A 19,044-nucleotide genomic window follows, 5' to 3' on the forward strand; every position below is an offset into this window, starting at 1 on the left:
TGGGAGTTTTTCTAACGCAATCACATCAGGCTACCCCTGAAAGCAGAGAGAGTATCGAGTGTTAGGTAGTGATATGTCTCTCTAAGACTGGAAATAAAGATTACTAAGTAGTACCAATGTTCATAGCATTTCCAGTACAAGAAAGATCTAGAGGTCACAAAGTACAGACTTGAAGAGTTTGCTGTTGTTGCTCGGTTTTTAAAGGTAGGATTGCTGCTTGTTTCCCGATGGGTATAGAATTGACTATGCAGCCTAAGCTGGCTGCAAAGTTTTGGCAATCAGTTCATGTTAGCTTCTTAAGTGTCTGGACTGGGACTTTTGAAAGCTTATAAGCCATGATGATTGTACCCCTCACTGCCCGGAAGTGAAGCTTATCCTGCTGTTTTGCTGCTACTTTCTGCTGATTGCTGTGAAATGTTCATCACGATTTCTTTCTTGCCTTTTACTCTATCCCCCCAAATCTGGATGTTCCTCAAATTCTTCATTTTCCTTAGTCTATCAGCTTTGCATTCTCCTATGCAGGAAAGGTACCTCTTGCCACTGAATGAAATGTGTGAACACACATATTCTTTCCTATTCACCCCATTGCGTGACTACAGGCTCCTCCTGCTAGGATATGCAGTACTCAGTCACACGGGGAAGATTTGAAATGAGTGAGTCAGAAGGCATAAGGCAATCTTTTATCTATGCCTTCAGCTAAATCTGATGCTGAATTTTTATATTTGTGTAGAGACTCTAAATATATCTGCACATGAATATGTGATCAAACAAATGATGGAAGGGAAATTGCATAGTGCTTTCTGAAGCTAGATATGGTACCCTCTTTTTAGCACTAATAGAAGTTAGATTTTGCTGTGTATCCAGCCCTTTGTCCATGGTGATGAATATGCAACTAAAATAAAATGCTTAGCCTTTTAGTATCCTAAATAGTCCTTCAAATACATTGCTATGGGACAGCGAGCGCATCAGCCTCTTATGTTCTAAAAGAATCTTCTCATTTTATCTTAGCTCTATTCTGCTGAATACCTGCAAGCCTTTCTTCTGGAAACTCATGCTTTGTAAACTGCAATGTTCTAGTAATAAAAAGTAATGTATTAATCATAATTAATTATAATGACCTTAGCGAACATCTCTTGGGCACTTACTGTGGTTCAGGCTTCACCTTTACTCACTTATTAACTAATTTTTAATGTTAATATATATCAACATCTATTAATAGTTATTTATATTGAATAAACTATTATGTGCAATAGTTTTTAAAAATGTGTGCAATACTTTGTAGCTGTATGTACTCATTCTACCCACTTATAGTCAGAGATACTGAGAAAGTGATGTCCTTTGTTCAGATCTATTGACCCATAGATTTTCTTGGTGATAATGGTCTTCAAGATGCTTTAGATAGGGGAACTTTAAATTTTAATAGCTCATATGTTCATGATTAGCCAACAACCCCCTTCTTCCTACATTATTTCACCATCCAATACAGTTTAAAGCTGAGGGTACAGACGGTGATGAGATTAGAGAGCAGCCCGGTGCTAAGGAATCGTCTATCATTAAATGCTGTTCAGACTAAGAATTAGAATCCCTGCTTGTAATTACATTGATGGGTACCTCTGTCTTTGCAACAATAGATTCTGTTCTCTGCTAACTGCTTTCTTCTCTTTTCCTCACCATCCCTTTGTGTGTGAGAGAGAACGTGGGTGGCTGCTATGGCAACCCCGAATATAACTTCTGCTGCAAATACAGGATTTCCAGTCAGCTTTTACTGTTATATTTGAACTTATGTACAAATGTATTTTGCCCCAGATTCGCTAGTGACACCTTGGGAAAAAACTTCATAATGGAAAGGTTGGATGTTTCAAATTAATTAAGTCTCATGGAATGCTTGTCAGAATTTCGATAAGAGGGTATATAGGAAAGAATGCCTCACAAGCAGTATTCTTTATGGAAATGATCTCATGCTGGTATGTAGAGACATGTTTATTTAATGTTAGGCCATGAACATGTGGGCTCATAAGAATAAAATGATCCTAGTATGAAATATTTGAAAATGAAATGAGAAATATTTGTTTGATGCTTCTCTGTGTGGCTTAGCATAAACCCAAGGAATTTGAACTCTCCTTAAAGATCTGACTTTAATTAAGGCTTTGGGGATAATTTGATTGTAGATATTTCTTTTGCTTTGCTGAGAAGTTTAAGGGAAAAAAAAATCCCTAATCCTATTTTTACAAATGCCATTAGTTTCTTCGGTTGAGGGAATAATCTAAATGTTATTTAACCCTCAACTCTCAAATTTCTAATTCAGTGTTAAGTCATATTAGAATAATATTTAAATTTAGTTTTGTGGTATTTTCATATGCATTGGAGAATGAGTTCTCAAATTAAAAGCAAAGGAAAAATCTTTCAATGTTGAGAATGAAAAATCATATTTGAATTCCAGTTAACCCTATACATTTTTGAAATAGAAATGCATGCCCTCATATCTCTTGTCACTTTCAAATCTTACCTTAATTTTTCTTGTAATAAAAAATAATAATGAGTCGGGCGGTGATGGCGCACGCCTTTAATCCCAGCACTCGGGAGGCAGAGGCAGGCGGATCTCTGTGAGTTCGAGGCCAGCCTGGTCTACAAGAGGTAGTTCCGGGACAGGCACCAAAGCTACAGAGAGACCCTGTCTCGAAAAACCAAATAATAATAATAATAATAATAATAATAATAGAAGGGTTGAAAATATGGTTCAGTGGTTAAGAGCATTGGCTGGTCTTGTGAAGGATCCAGGTTTGATTCTCAGCACCTACAAGGTGACTCACAACCATCTGTAACTCCAGCTCCATGGTGATCATGTTGTTCTCTTCTGGCCTCTGTAGGCATGAGGTGTGCACACAGAGAGCACAGAAATTCACGCAGGCAATATTCCTGAACACATAATTTTTAAGAACTTAAAAATAAGAAATTACAAGCTAGAGTCACTACATCTGTGGTCCTTGGTTCCCATTATGTAATTCCCTAAGGTGATCAACTCTAAAGCTACAAGTGAGTCATAGCTTCCCTCCTGGGTCTTGTTCAGCTTAGTAGTCAGCTGAGGCTTGCCTCGGTTGGTACAATGAGAATAACTGGGCTTCTCTCATTCTTACGAGGTCTTTCTGTAAACCAATTAGCCAGATTGTGTCTCAGGGCAGCTTTCTAAAAGGTGGAAGCCCCAAGCTTTAAGGCGTCTGGAGATTTATGCTCCTGATTCCCTTGGTATTCATTCCATTATGGTGTTCTATCTATCCAGACAAATCACAGAGAGCCTGTAGACCGAAGAGTCAGCTAACTTGACTAGAAAAAGTGGATATAATTCCATAGGAGGAGTTCGTGGTTGTTACATAATTTAACAATGTTTCTTCCATCACTGGAAGGAAGTCTACTGCTTTTCCTCTGCCTTCAGTGTTAGTGGTCAATCATGGGCACTCGCTTCCCTTGCTTCCTACACAGCTGTATTTGTAGTGATCTCACAGGGTTCCATGTATGCGAACTACACATCATATGGTGCCGAGACATGACTGGAAGAACACCCACCATTTGTTTCATAAGACAGATCTGAAATCATGCTTAAAGGGGAAAATAGTGTGTTTTAAAGAAACACTGTGGGCTCCCACTCTATCTTCTTTGTTCAGTGAGAGCCAGCTGCCATCACTAAGCTGTCCTCTAAACTTCCACACACAAGAGTATCTTAATCTTAAAATGTATAAGGTCCCTGGGCTTCAGATTTCACAGGAGTAAATTTGATTAAGTGTCTGCTCAGACATATATAAAAAATATTTCTTGGCTCACAATCAATTCAACAGCTATACCCTGAATTTGATGACTGATGCCACCACTGCCATTATTAGTCGACTGACACTTTTCTTGTTAGCTTCCAGCTGACTGTTAATTGTGTTTGGTGAGAGAAGGGACAAAGGCCATCTGTGAATACCCTATGTGTTCCATTGTATTTGCTGGCATGGGCCCTTTTAGTCACACTGGCTCCCTTTCCCCACTCTCTTCCTTGAACTCAGTGTTTTAAAATTTTTATCTAATACACAATCTCTCATATTACCGTGGGCACAAACATCAAACAGTTATTCATAACAATAAAGTATAATGATGCTGTTTTGAAATTGCACACTTAAAATTGCAAAAATGGGTGGTGATAAAACCCTTAAGCAAATGATTAAAGATAATGTAAGTATCACATATTTTTCTGCATATTTTTGTTTTACGTAGCCTCTAGACATAAGACCTGTGTTTGATGTTCTGCGACTAACATGTGGATTTTTAATTGTATCTGGTTTTTACTCATATCCCAGAAGTCTCTGCATTGTCAACAGTGTATCAGAACCTCTGAGCAGTCTGAGCTCTCCAGTGCTGCCAGCTGAATTATTTCTGGCTGAAAGCAAAGAACATTGACATTTTAGAACATGGGGGCTTATTATCAGTGAATACGGTATTCACTGCACTCTTTTCAAAAGTTAAGAAGTATGTCATAGGCATCCATATGTTGGGTTTTCTTAGGCATTGTTAACAAAGTTAGGTATGGGGACTGCAACAAGCTGCATCTTCTCATTAGGAAAGGAGGTCCTACCTGCCCAGGACAATGTAATGTGGGGAAGATTGTATTGTGACCTTTATGGACACTTGGCACTATGCCTCCTTGGGATACTTTCTGTTGGAGCCCACAAAACTATACAGTAAATGTACAGCTGATAGACTGATAGGATAATCCACAGAAAGTGTAGACATAGATGTCCACATGGAATAACCCATTTTGCAGAGCTACAGGAACACTTGACTTTTGGAAAAGTCACTGTCAACTTTGCAAAAACCTTGTGAAGCCATGATTCTTTTCTTCAAAATGGGATTTATCCCCCAAACACCTTAGCAATGTAACTTCTCCTGCACAGGTAATGGAATGACCTTTCCAATCCCCAACACCATGAGGGACAACATTCACTCTTTGTTAAATTTACGTAGAGTCAGTCCCACAAAATTGCTTGCTAACAGACCACATAGAAATATCTAAGCATAGAAATATCTAAGCATAGAAATATCTAAACATAAAAATATCTAAACAAGACAGGCACTGAGTAGGATCGTAGCTTGTCCCACCTTTGCTAACAAACAGATGTGTGCATCCCCATAGCTGGTTATCACAAAAGAGATTAGATGAGGAAAATGGTTGAAGTCCAGGACTAAGGGCCATTTAGTAACTTTCTTTAATGGTTTGGAATGTCAGGTATTTCCCATTGGATGGTGATTCTTTCCTGGGTCCTGTCCCCTGTTCCAGAGTGCAGTGCGGCTTTATCAGGTTCTACCTGCCCTTATTGTGATTTTGATGTGCATATTATCTTTGTCTTTGCCTATGGAATTTTCCAACTCTGTCTGTAAAAACTAGAAACCTCATGGAGATCACCCCTTTTTCTTCTCCACACCCTTTCACTTTACTTTTTCCTCTTGCCTGAAAAAAAACAAAGCATGCAGGGGTGACATACTTGAGTTAATTTTTTACCCTTAGATCTTCCTTTGCCATAGACATCCTATTCTGAGCCCTTAGGGGGTACTGAGGCTTGTACTCAAGGCCCCCGAAAACTTTCACCCTATAAATCTTAAACATTTTATGACAGTATTGCCATGAAAGGACATTCTTTGTTTTTTTTTTTTTTGTTTGTTTGTTTAGTTTTTCAAGATCCTTTCCTAACTTTTTAACTCGATCCATAGACCAGGCTGGAGCAAAACTCTCAGAGACCTGCCTGCCTCTGCCTCCTGAGTGCTGGTCTTAAAGGCACGTATCATCACTGCCTGGATGAAAAGAATATTCTTGAAGCACTAAAAGTTTTATTGAACCTAAAAATCATCAAGTTATTTCCTTTCTTTCTGTGCCTCTGTCTCTGTTTCTTTCTCTCTTTTTAGTTTTAAGAGAATTTAGAGTCTTTTCCTGGCTCTTTAGAAGCATCTTAGGCAGTAGGTGCGCTTAAGATATGTAGCAAGTAAGTCTGCCCTTGAGGTGGGATGTGATAAAGTGATCTATTACAACTGCTGGTCAGGCAGTGACAGCGCCACATTGCCCACTGTGGGCAGACTGTAGGGTGGATCCCTCAGATCTAAGTGGCACTTGGGTCTTGAGGTTGGATGTGGTTTGTGCAGTTGGAACGAAACACGGGGGAAGAGCAGCAGAATGAAATGCAAGGCCAAAGAAGCAAAGAAAACAAAAAAAAACAGGACCTTGTGGGGCTCAGATAAGTGGGTAGAATTAGGACATGCAAGCAGTGGAGAGAGTAATAAGCCAGGAAGACTTGTAACAAAACTCCATGACTGCAGTCAATAGCAATATGTGGCTAGAAAGTGACTTGGATGAGAAACAGCACTTCACACGATTACCCTTGACCTTATTTCACAACTACACACTGGGTCCTAGAAGACACCTGAGCTCTCTCTCTCTGCACTGTGTTAAAATGGTTGGCCAGAGAAGATAGTTACAGGATTTCAGACAGTGGGGCCAAGTCACACTGTAGAATTCAGCTCTCCTGATTAGATTTCCAATCTCTGTCCCACAACTACATTTACTGGAAAGCTATCAACCTGTGCAGCTTTCTTCCTGGTACTTTATAAGGTATTGCCCAGCAAGAGATTTCCAGCATGAAGTTCAATCTCCTGAGTTCCTCCCTGAATTATATTTGCATGTAAGTGGCTTAATATCTAGGGACAGCTTACAGCACTTTAATTTCAGCCATCAAATTGAATTAAAAATACAGTTTGAATGGAGGCAATTTCTTGGTACCACTGCTGTTTTATTACCTTCAAAGTTGTGTTCTTATGAACATAGTCTGCTGTGAGCTATTTGTTTATGCCATTTTTGGAAAAATCTTGAAAGAGGAATGAAGGACTTCAAATAAAAAGTAGACGTTCCTCTATAATACTATAGCAATCTAGGGCACAAACATTATTATTACTACCAAGTGCTTACCATGTAGAGAACTTTTCATACAGTGTGTTTACTGTTGTCTTCCTCTACATAGGGACTTAGCAGTGTTAGATTGTGGACAGTGCAGAGAGACATGTTGTTTTATAACCTTTCTACCAAAACAAAAACCTAACAATCACACAATTAACTTCTCATTAATTTCACTAATGAAATTATGTATAAGGAAAATTCATGAAATAACTTGTCCATGTATAAGGAAAGTTCTAGAAAGACAAACTTATACTTCTACCTCATGATTCAGTGAGATCATGGATGTCTTACAGTTATGTCCATCATCTCTCCACCTCTTCCTTTCCTTCCTCCCTTTGGTTACTTCCCTGGTCTCTCTGTCTCCATCTCTGTCTGTCTATCTGTCTGTCTGTCTGTCTGTCTCACTTTGACCTTGAGCTATCTCTCAGGAGGTAATGCCTCTCCAGATTTTAAAAGGCAGTCTCTCTTTGCCTTCAGGTGCCTGTCATGCTGTTTCTGATAGGATGCTTGTCTCTCCCATTTGCTCTCCCATCTCAAGGCCAGATCTTAGCACCCTACATGTTCATGGGGCTCTCTCCTAACAAAGCTCCTTCTGGAAGATGCTTGGCCTCAGCTTTCTTTTCCATAAACCTGCTGCTCCTTTCTTACACTCAAATACACAAAATCTTTTCATCTCAACTTCCCTCATTTTAAGGCATTAAAAAATGCTATGCTCTCCAAATGTGTTTCCTCTCCCACCCAAATGCCTTACTGAAGTGTCAGGAAGTCAGGAAACCATCTCCCTGCCTCAGAGAACAGATTCTTGACCCTTTCCAAGGGTAATTCATCCCCACTTTGATGTCTTTTTTAATGAATCCCCAAAGTCTTTCATTGGCCCTCATCTCTTTTCTGAGGCTAGTCTGTTCCTAAAAATATCAATTTAGGAAGTGTCCCACCACTTCCTTCTAGCTAAAATTTCCCAAACCAGAGTCAACTGCCACTGTTCCGAGTTAATCATCTGTGTCTCCTGACTTGGTGATTGGCATTCTTCCCCTTCCAATCATCCAGCTCTGAAATCTGAGTCATTTTCAACCCTCCTCCCACACCCCTACATCCAGATGTCTGACTAATTCTTACTTCCACCTTTGATCTATCTCTGGAATTCAGACTTTCTCCATTTACCCTATGTGCTCCTACTGCCTTAATTCCATGCTTTTGTATTGCTGCCCTTGGCAGTTCTAGGTGCTCATTAAATAAAGATTCTTAATATAACTTTTCCCCACCCATCTACATCACACTAGGTGCCTGGGGTAGCATGAGTTTTAGGTACATCCCTGTTTGCATAGAAACTTTCTGTAGCTGCCCCTTATCGCCCCTTCACAATCTTATATGATGCATCCAAGGCCATTTTTATTCTAGTTAAGGCTTAAAAAAATCCTACAATATAGGTTGAACTGTGTCCTCTCTCTTATCTCCTATTTCTGATTCCTACATTGCTGTTCTAACCAACAACATGACGATATTTTCATATGGAGCCTTTGGAGGTGATTAAGATTAGATGAGGTTATGAAAATAAGCCTTCCGGATAGAATCAGTGCCTTTATAAGAAGAGGTACCAGAAGGCTCCCTTCCTATCTCTCTGTACCCGGAGACGATGTAGCAATACTCTGACCATCTTCACAGCAAGTGGAATGTCTGCTTTAATTTAGTGTCTTTGTACTTTAATTCAGTGCCTGTCATTTCTAGAACCTGACCATAGATAGTAGACTTCCAAATTCCTGGACTGTGAAAACTGTTTCTGTTGTTTAAGTCACCTAATCTTTGGCATTTTGTCCTGACTGCTGGGACTAACTAGGGCACCTCCCTTATTTTTAGGAACTCGTTTCTTAATTCATGTGAATTCTGTTCTGGGTGATGATTTCTACCATTTGCTAAGTGTAATAATTTTTTCTTTCTTTTTTCTTCTTTTGTTTTTTTTTTTCTTAGTATCCACTTACTTTCAGATTCTCTTGGCCTACAATATTTCCATTGTCTTTATACTATGACAAAAAAATGCAGCTTACCTTTATATTCTGGTCGCATTGTTCATTACAGACAATTGAGAGTGAGGCAGGCTGAGTTGGGCAAATGCTGTAAAGGGATAAGCTGAAATGTGAGGCTCGAGGAATGAGTAGGAAGCACTAAATCCTAGATAGAGGCCAGCAAGAATCAATCCACAGAAAGGAAGCTGTGACCGTACAATTCCGGTACCACTGCCACCCATAAGTCAAAGTCTCTTCCTGCCCTGCTGCCATCAGGTCTGTATCTCCTACATGCTAGTCACTGTAATCACTGAATGTAAACAGCAGCCTATCTACCAGGGCACTGGCGAAGGCCATATACCGATGATTTTTGTTTTGGTGATAGCTGATTGCTTCCCATCTAGACGGCATATATGAAAAAAATTTCCTAATTCAAACATGATGAAGAAAATAATAATATCTGTTAATAATAAGCTCCCTTTTGAAAATTTATCTAATTTGATTGTAACTAATCTTTCTGGTTTTGGTGTCATACCTACTGTATTTGACATAAAAAAACCAAGTCATGTTTAGCATCCTTTCTATATAAAAACTCTAAATAATAATCGTTTGATGATGATATTGATTATTGATCATTTATTTATTTTTTAGTTTTAAAATCAAAAACATATAAAAATAAAAATGGGCTCAGGAAATTACTCAGGCATAAACTTGAGGACCTGAGTTCAGTTCTCAGCAACCAGGTTGGAATTAACAGTGCCAGCTTCAGTCTTAGATCTGTGGGAGCAAAGACAGTAGGGTCGCTGGAGCTCACTGGATGGCCAGCCTAGCTGAATTGGCAAGGTGGAGACTCTGCCTCAAAAAAAATGAGAAGGAGAATGATAAAGGAAGCCATGAAATGTGGATCTCCGGCACACAAGCAGAAACACATATACACACTCATGTCTATTGTCCTGTCACACACAAAATGTCTATTTAAAATATTTTGAAATCAAAGTATTAAATAAAAAAATCGAAGAAATGTTATGGTTATATGAAAATACAAATATATTTAAATGTGAAAGAATATTATTTCACATATGAACTGAAATTTGTGCTTATCCAATAGAATATATTATGCTGTGCATTCAAAATTTTTCATTGTTTTATCTATAACTGAGTACTCTAAGTAGTCACCTAGATTGGAAGATTTGAAGTACACAAATTGTCCCTCTTCAACTTCGATTGTCATGTTAACACATCAATGCTTTGCCTTCTATCAAACTTGCCATTTTAATGAAACATCCTGGGGACTGGGGACATTAAATGTCGCTGTAAAGCACTTGGAAGATTCCCAACTTTTTTACCAACCTGCTTTCTAGAATGATCTGAATAGCCGAGTCTGGAAGCCACGAATAAATGGATAGCTGAACATTCTTTGAATTAACTTCCAGGTACAATACAGTGTGTAGTCACAATTATAGAATAAAATGTACTAATTGAAAATTACATATATTAACTCAGGAAGAAGTACAATAATTATTTCACCCTAAAGCAACGTTCCACTTAATATCACTCCCTAATTAATCACCACAAAGCTGGCAGAGAACAACCGTTTACATACTCATAGACTCGTATAAGTCAGATGACTGAAAAATGGCACAATGTGGTTTAATATTATTTATACTGTTTCTGCTTTCTACTGAGAAGTCTCAGAGGGAGAGTCAAGAGTGACAGATTCCATAGTCAGGGTTTAGAATCAACTGTGATTGTTTATCTCCCTGTTTGCCCTGATTGGGAGGAATGAAGATTGAAACCGACCACACATGAATGGTCCACCTACCTCGGCTTCTCCATAGTGGTGTGGCAATTTGATCTTGCTGCTTACAAGACCCAGCTAACATTTAGGATGGTGAGGTAATAATGAAGACCAGGCATACATTTGGCAGGTTTTGTTTTTACAAACATTTATTGCCTGCACTTGAGATGGATCCTTCTCATAGCATTCCCTTGAGTAAATTATAATGTCCAGAAACCAGCATAATATAGGACTTAATCAGGTTTAAGATTAGCCTTGTTTCGTAGCTGTTTGTATATTCTTACCTCACATAAATTATACATTCTCCAAGGCTGGAGAACATTATTTCAGAGCTACCTCAGTGCTAATCATGGGAAGAATCTAATCTAAACATAGGAAAGTATGTTGATTGGCTCCAACAACTGCAACCATCTATTAAGTGCTTATTATTTGGAACACTGAGTTTTAAATAGATGCTTTGACTTTGTCCTTTAATGTATCTATCATCTCAAAGTCTGCTAATATAGAAAAGAAAATACTCATGATTTAAGAGGCCGTACCTGCATGAAGCTCTGGATCAATGGTTCTGAATAAATAGCTCCTGGTCCTTAAATAAATCAAACACTTGCATTTTCCTGCCAATTCTATCAGAGCCAGGAGATGGAGAGGCTATACACATTGACAATGATGCACAGCCCCCAACATCTGCTTGCTAAACAGCTTTATCTCTTTAACTTTGCCTGAGATCATTTTCAGTCTTACAGTTGCAGATCCTGCCTGGGGGGGAGGATTTATGTCCACATCAGCCTAGGTGTTCCTAGAGTGCCTAAGGACATGGATGAATCCAAGTTGAATTTAGAGATACTGGCTGGTTGATCACTGATACTGGTTGACTCTCTGGGTTCTCTAGAGCTCAACTTTGGACTCTACAGAAGCCAATTCAGAACTATCATTTTATACTCTAAAGAGACCTAATTAATACTTGAGACTTTTTGATTTTTAATTTTCCTTAAGAGAATATATCGTATTTGTATGATCAGCTGAAAAATAAGTAACTCCCTTATACTATGTGTGCCAGAGCTATGGACATGGAGCTTCTTATTTAATCCTTATAGCCCCATCCCATACATGCTATCTGGCACAGTTGTTTTTTTTTTTTTTTTTTTTTTTTTTTTTTTTTTGGTTTTTCGAGACAGGGTTTCTCTGTGGCTTTGGAGCCTGTCCTGGAACTAGCTCTTGTAGACCAGGCTGGTCTCGAACTCACAGAGATCCGCCTACCTCTGCCTCCCAAGTGCTGGGATTAAAGGCGTGCGCCACCACCGCCCGGCTCTGGCACAGTTTTTGTCAGCCTCACACAAACCTAGACAAGCCAGGAAAGAAGGAATTTTAACTGATAAATTACCTTCATCAGATTTGCATGTGGGCAAGTCCTTAAAGAATATACTCTCTTGCTAACTTGATCTAGAACAGTCAGGCCCATTATGAATGGTACCATCCTTGGGCAAATGGACCTAGGCTGTATAAAGAAGTGAGGAACCCATGGCTAGCAAGTCAACAAGCAGCATTTAACCACTGTTGGTTAAATTCCTGCCTTGAGCTATTGCCTTGACATCTCTCAGTGATGGATTATGATCTAGAATTTATAAAATGAGATAAACCTTTTCCTCCCTAAGTTTCTTTTGGCCAGTATTTCATCACAGTAACAGCGAACCAAACTAGAATGCTCCCATAATTCCTAAAATAAAGATGAGAAAACTGAGGCTCAGAGGAAATCAATAATTGACCCCAAGTCATACAGCCAGTATATACTGGAGTCGGGAATCTAAACTAAGCATGCTCTCCAAGTATATTCTCTGAGTGGCTCCATCCCAGTGCCTCCCACGCAGTCACTAAACTGAGGGACATGCCCTAGAGAACATGCAGTATAAAATTCCAGGTTCTTTGACTTGGACACTTTTACGGGTGGCAAATATTTCTGCAGTTACCCAAGTGAAATTTCGGTTCTTCCCAGCACAATCCTTTGTTGCTCATGTAGCCATAACATATTATCAAGCTCTAGTGATGCTGGCTTTGTAGACAGGATTGAGCATGAGATCACAGTGCTCAAAAACAAAGACCGTGAAAATGTTACATACACACACATGTGCACGCACACACACACACACACACACAAATTTGTCTTTTATGTAAGAATTCTTAACTCTGCATATCCCTTGTCGTTAGGTTTGACTTACAATGATACCCACCCATTCAGCTGGTTTATTTCTACCAGAACTGTGGGGGCTTTTCACTTGACCTTATCCATACCCTTGTCTTACTGGACACCTTTAATTTCACAAAGCTCTGTAGTAGTTCAGCCTAGACCTTCAGTATTATTACAAATATAATTAAAACAGACAGAATTAAATAGTAAAGGTGAGCAGTTCCATGGAAGGTCTCTCCTATTTGTGCAGCTTCAGTTGAGGTTCCCTCATGGCTAGACTGTGTTACTAATAAAATTACTACAAAGTGTCTACTTGGGCCAGGTGCCATCTGTTCAATCTTTACCATAGTTCAAGTAACCTTCTGAAATAGAACTCATCACACACAGGGTCCGTTCAGCATTTATGCAACCTGGGCTCACTTAGGGCCTGTGCTCAGAAGCACTCAGGCTGGGCTTAGAGTGTTGCCATCATTGTCTTCTAGTCCTTAGTGAGTGTTGACATGGTGCCCCTGGTTGTCACTGTGTAGCCAGACCTAAAGTGACACACGATCATGGTTATGCCCTGCCATTTGCACACGCAGAGGCTCTAAGACCCCCCCTCTATGAATTTCAGATCAATCTTGAAATATGGTTTAGAAGCAGGTGGGTTTTTTTGTAAAGTATCCTTTATTTCCTAAATTATATAATGTAAAAATGTTTAAGTATGGAAGTAAATCAGGGATCTAATGCTTACACAGGCATCCCAAAATTGAGCCAAATAAAGCTTTAATTTTTGTTTATTGTTGGCTGGTAGACTGATGCTTGGTTGCTTCAGCAGCCACATTATATCAAGTGCTGTCCTATTAATCTGGTGGTCTCTCATTCATTCTTGGATTGTTTCTTAAACATTATCTTTTTCTTTAAAGACACGGATCTTGATTGCCATTTTTGCTTGTTTGTCTGTTTTTAATTTTATTATTTTTATTTTACATACCAATCCCAGTTTTCCTTCCCTCTCCTCCTCCCACTCCCCCTACCTTCTCTTGCTGTCTCATCCACTCCTCAGAGACTGTAGGTCCTCCCATAGGGAGTCGATGATGCTTGTCACTCACATTGGGGGAGGACAAAGGCCCTCCCTCCCCGCTGCATCTAGGCTGAGCAAGGTATCCCTCCATAGAAAATGGGCTTCAAAAACCCAGTTCATACACTAGGAATAAATTCTGATCCCACTGCCAGTGACCCCACATACCACCCAAGTCACACAACTTTCACCCACATTCAGAGGGCCTAGTTCATTCCTATGCAGGTTCCCCAGCTGTCAGTCCAGAGTCATTGAGCTCCCACTAGCTCGAGTCAGCTGTTTCTACAGGTTTCCCATCATAGTCTTGCTCATGCGTCTCTTTGACTGGACTCTGGGAGCTCCATTCAGTGCTTAGCTATGGATCTCTGCATCTGCTTCATTGATAGCCATTTTAAATCATTTTCACTGTCATCTTAATGTCTGAGTAGACATTTCTAAAAGGCCTCATACTATATAGACTTTTGTATCACTCTGTTTTTATGTCAATTTACAATGATAATACCACATATTAGAATACAGTAGCTCATCTAACTAGAGCTGGTGTGATGGCCCAACAGGTAAAAGTACTTTGCTGCCAGCACTGGTGACATGAATTCATCCCCTAGAACCCACATGGCACAGGAAAGAAACAACTTCTGAAACTTGTCCATGGTACATGAACGCACACCCACACATATGTGCACACATGCACATGCACACATGTAATAATAAATAAAATTGAACAAATAAAACCACACAAGTACAAATTAGTTAACTTTCAAATACTGGAAAAGACTATTGAAACATTTATTTATTAGTCAATTAAAAAAACAGCAGGTGAGCATGTAGGAGATCAGAGACATCGGAGACGAGAGACTCTGTCTTTGATCTGAGGGAGATCAGCACCAGGGGCAGATGGCAGTTGGGGGTGGACACCCAATGCTACCAATAGAATAACTGGTAAATACTTTTTTAGCCTAATTCTCACCCTGTCTCCACAAAGTCACACCCACAGGAGCTGTTGCTGCATCTTCTTTCCTTCTTTCTATATATTCCTTTTCTTTCGAACAGAATTCCTCTAGGATGCAGAGCCAGCCAAAAGCCAGGTGACTATCCTCCTGAATTTCATAGGCAAAGATGCTTTTTGTCCAAATGGGGTGCTATTTAAAGTTTCCAGGGATGATGATTTGATCATGTCTATTCGGGGCGACACTATCAATTGATACGAGAGGTGAGGAGATGAGGTGACATGAGAAAGAGACAGCATGGGTGTCTTGGCGTGAACTGAAAGCAGTTCAGCATGATATAAGCTTAGATTCTGGGGAATGAGTTCAGAGGTAAGGCTAGAGGAACAACGGAAGGTGATAGAAGAGATACCCGTACATCCTCCCGAGAGACTGGATTTATTGCGGAATATATTAAATGATCTGGAATTACTTATCCTATGCCCTTCTAGGAGTTTCCCTTGCTCTTGCTCAGCAGGAGATGAATGAATAGTGCATGCCAAGTCAAACTAGCAGATTTATCTAGTAGACAACATGTTTTAAAATTGTACTTATTGCCAGGCGGTGGTGGCACACGCCTTTAATCCCAGCACTCGGGAGGCAGAGGCAGGTGGATCTCTGGGAGTTTGAGGCCAGCCTGCTCTACAAGAGCTAGTTCCGGGACAGGCACCAAAGCTACAGAGAAACCCTGCCTCAAAAAAAAAATTGTACTTATTAAGACAGTTTGAAAATCGATAATATCTTGTATCAAAACTCTTATGTCAACTTACTCTTGAGATGTGTGTGACATGGAAACCTTGATGTCTTTTCCCTCATATGTGTTGATGTTGACTGGTGAGAACTAAGGACAACTTCGTCCACAAGGAGGGGCTGGTCTTCTTGGCCTGGTCAGCACTGGCTATTTCCTCAGCATGGTGCTGGAGCCCCTTGGCAGAGAGCTCTGTGATTTTGCTGTTGACTGCTTCTGGGTTTGAACTGCTGGGCTCATTTATATTACCTGACTTGCCCTTAAGGTAAATGAATTTGTAACTGTCTCTTTAGGACTCTTTCTACAAAGGTATTTCCTCTGCCTGAAATCCTTCCCGACTTCTCCTGTGGCCTCGTCTTTCAACTTCTTGTTAAGAGAACCCACAGGAGATGGTTTGCTTAGCTTTCCCTCCTCTGAATTGGTAGCTGCTCCTGGGAGCCTCTCCCCCTCCTTGTCTCCTACACCTTCTCCCCCCCCCCCCAGTAAGGACATGTATTATATTTAAGCTTTAGGGCCTAGAAAAGTCTATCGATCTTTGTGACTTCTATTTTCTGCAAATCATTTCTGTCATTTAGGCTCCAAGGCATATGCTTCAATTAGTCTTAGTGATGAATTTCTTTTTTTTTTTTTTTAAAAAAAAAGTTTTGTTTGATTTAGAGACAGGGTCTTGTTATCTAGCTCACACTGTCTGCTGACCACTGCATCTGCCTAGTAATGAATCTGCTTTTGTACCTGTCTTTTTTTTCTCTTACACTAATAGCTTCTTTGGGTCAGCAAAACAGGCTTTGCCATCTTCATATGCCTAGCTCAGGCTCATTGTCTAGAACAGAGGAATGCCCCATTGGAAGGGACAAGGGAGCAGGGGATTAGGGGAAGGAAGGGTATACAAAGAGGAGGAGGAGGACAAGAAAGGAAAAAAGAAGGGAGGGCAAGGGGAGAGATGGAAGGAGGGAGGGAGGGAATAGAGGAGTGACGGAGGGGTTGACAGCAAGCAGGAAGGATGGAATTCATTAATTCTGTCTACATTTCTTTTCGTCTTATAAAAACTCAGCCCAGATACAAATTTTTTCATCAATAGCATTTTCAAGTATTTATTGAATATCAGTGTTCTTCCATGCGTCCTGTGTTCCTAACCTTGTGCAAAGGGCTGACACTACAGTAAAGGACAAAATAAGCATCTCCCTGTCCCAGAGGAACAGTCTGCTGCTTTAACTCAGTTGTTAGAAATTGTTACCATGAGATGACAATTTGTTGCACCCAGCTCAGTGTTCAAATGATGATTTCACCCATCCATTACGTATTTTTATTCTTAGTAGCTACTTTAAGATCACAATGGCATGCATGGATGGGGACACAAATGTTTTAATTCTTGGTACAACTGAACACAATTGTCTATCCGGATGGGATAGAGAGTTCTGGACTAGTATGCCCATTGGCTTCACTCTACAGAGCTTGTTCTAGAACAGAAATAGGAGAAGTGGTGCTCACCCCACCTCGTTGTTCACTTATGATCTTCACCTGGGTCACATTTATGGGCACACACAAAGCACACATCCTATTTAAACATAAAAACAAACTCATCAGTACAAGCTCCTAAGTATTTGTTCTATTTATAATCACAACCAGGGGATGGACATTCATTCAACTGAAACCTCTCCAGCCAAAGTGGTATTTTCAAATTTCAAGTTCTCTACAGGCCCTGTAGCATAGTCCTGTGACTCCAGCTGCTCAGTTGGGGGTGGGAGCCATTGGGAAGAACACAAGTTCCTACCTCCGGTGAGCTACAGAGTAAGTTCAAAGGCATCCAAGGCAGATTAGTGAGACTCTATATTAAAATGAAAAACAGAAAAGGGACTGGGGACTACAGATCAGTGGTGGAGCACTTTGTTCCTGGCAAACCTTAGCCACATGCATGTACACACCCAGTAAGATGAATGAATGAAGTGATTGAGATGATTATTAACCTTGAATTTTTCTATAATGTATGCATACATCAAAATATCATATCCTACCCCATAAATGTAGACACATTATTTGCCAATTAAGCCTACTAATTTATTAAATTGAATGGACTCTTGTCATTTTTCACGCCCCTTTGGTAGTTTCTCATTTTCTTTCTAATGAAAATCTAAACTCCTTGACTTAACACACAGAACCTGCTGTAACCGGACACTTTAGCCTTCTGGACTCATTTCCTGCCCTTCCCTTCTGAACTCAGTCACAGGCTCCACCCATTAAGCCTTTGGTCCTTCACCTTGAGCTATTTTCAGCACCTCCAATTTCTTCTTAGGGCTGTTCCTCCTCCCACTTGAAGATTCCTCAAGCCTTACACCATTAGTAAGACTGAAGGAGAGCTAGCCCCCTCCCCTGATTTCTGCACTCATTTCTTTATAGCAGGACTTCTTTGTCACTAAACAGCCTGAATTTCAGCATGTGCTCCATCCCTCACTACCCTTAAGTCCCTGGATGAGTGACTTAACCTTTCTGTGTTCCTGCCTCTCTGCTAGGTACCAACTACAAGGGATTATTTGCATTATTGGATAGCATGCATCTAAGGCAGTTAGGAGCCTAATCCATCTTCAGCTGTTTAAAATGATTTTCATGATTAACTCGTTACTAAGCCAAGCACCATGCTGAGCACAGAGACAAAGAGAAAGGATGCTTGTCCCCTTCTAAGATGGCAGAAAGGATGAGATACAGCATCACAGTATAAAAGAATAACTCATAAGAATTAGGAACAAAATTCAGGTCAGTACAACGAGGAGGACAGGATGATCCTTTGCCCCCAATATCTAGGACTTGGCTGGGGATATGATGTGATGTGCAAGGACCCAGAAGTGTCTTTGGACCTCTTTGGTAATCTAGAGCTTTTTAATGTCTGAGGTGGGGGCTGGTGAGTAGGAAGAAGCAGTTGAAGGAGATCACCCTCCCCACCTTCCTTCCTGAGAGCGAAGTGAGCTGGAAAACAGGTCAGGACATTGTAGGGGTTGTGGGTCTAGGGAAAAATAATTATGTCATGAAAGAGGGAATGGAAGGCCTGTCTTGAGACTCTAAATTTAAATAAAAAGAAGAAGAAAATCTTTGTCTTTGTTTTCTTTTTGCTGTGACCAAAGATCTGTCAAAGATGACTCAAAGCAAAAAGGTGGGGTTTATTTTGGCTCAGCATTTGAGGGTACAGGCCTCCTGGCAAGACACACATGGTATCTGGAACACGAGGTGGCTCCTGTGGCATCCACAGCCTGGCAGCCAAGAGGTATGAGTGCTGGTGTGTGCCTGGCTTTTCTCGTCCGCTCAGTCCAG

General features: G+C 40.2%; 1 protein-coding gene across 1 annotated transcript in view; it reads left to right on the top strand.

Moving 5' to 3' along the window:
- Positions 1–19,044, top strand: part of Plppr5 (phospholipid phosphatase related 5) — a 102,501-nt gene that overhangs the window by 46,498 nt on the left and 36,959 nt on the right. The window lies entirely within an intron of this gene.

The sequence above is a fragment of the Chionomys nivalis genome, chromosome 18 (genome assembly GCF_950005125.1).
Source record: "Chionomys nivalis chromosome 18, mChiNiv1.1, whole genome shotgun sequence".
NCBI lineage: Eukaryota > Metazoa > Chordata > Mammalia > Rodentia > Cricetidae > Chionomys > Chionomys nivalis.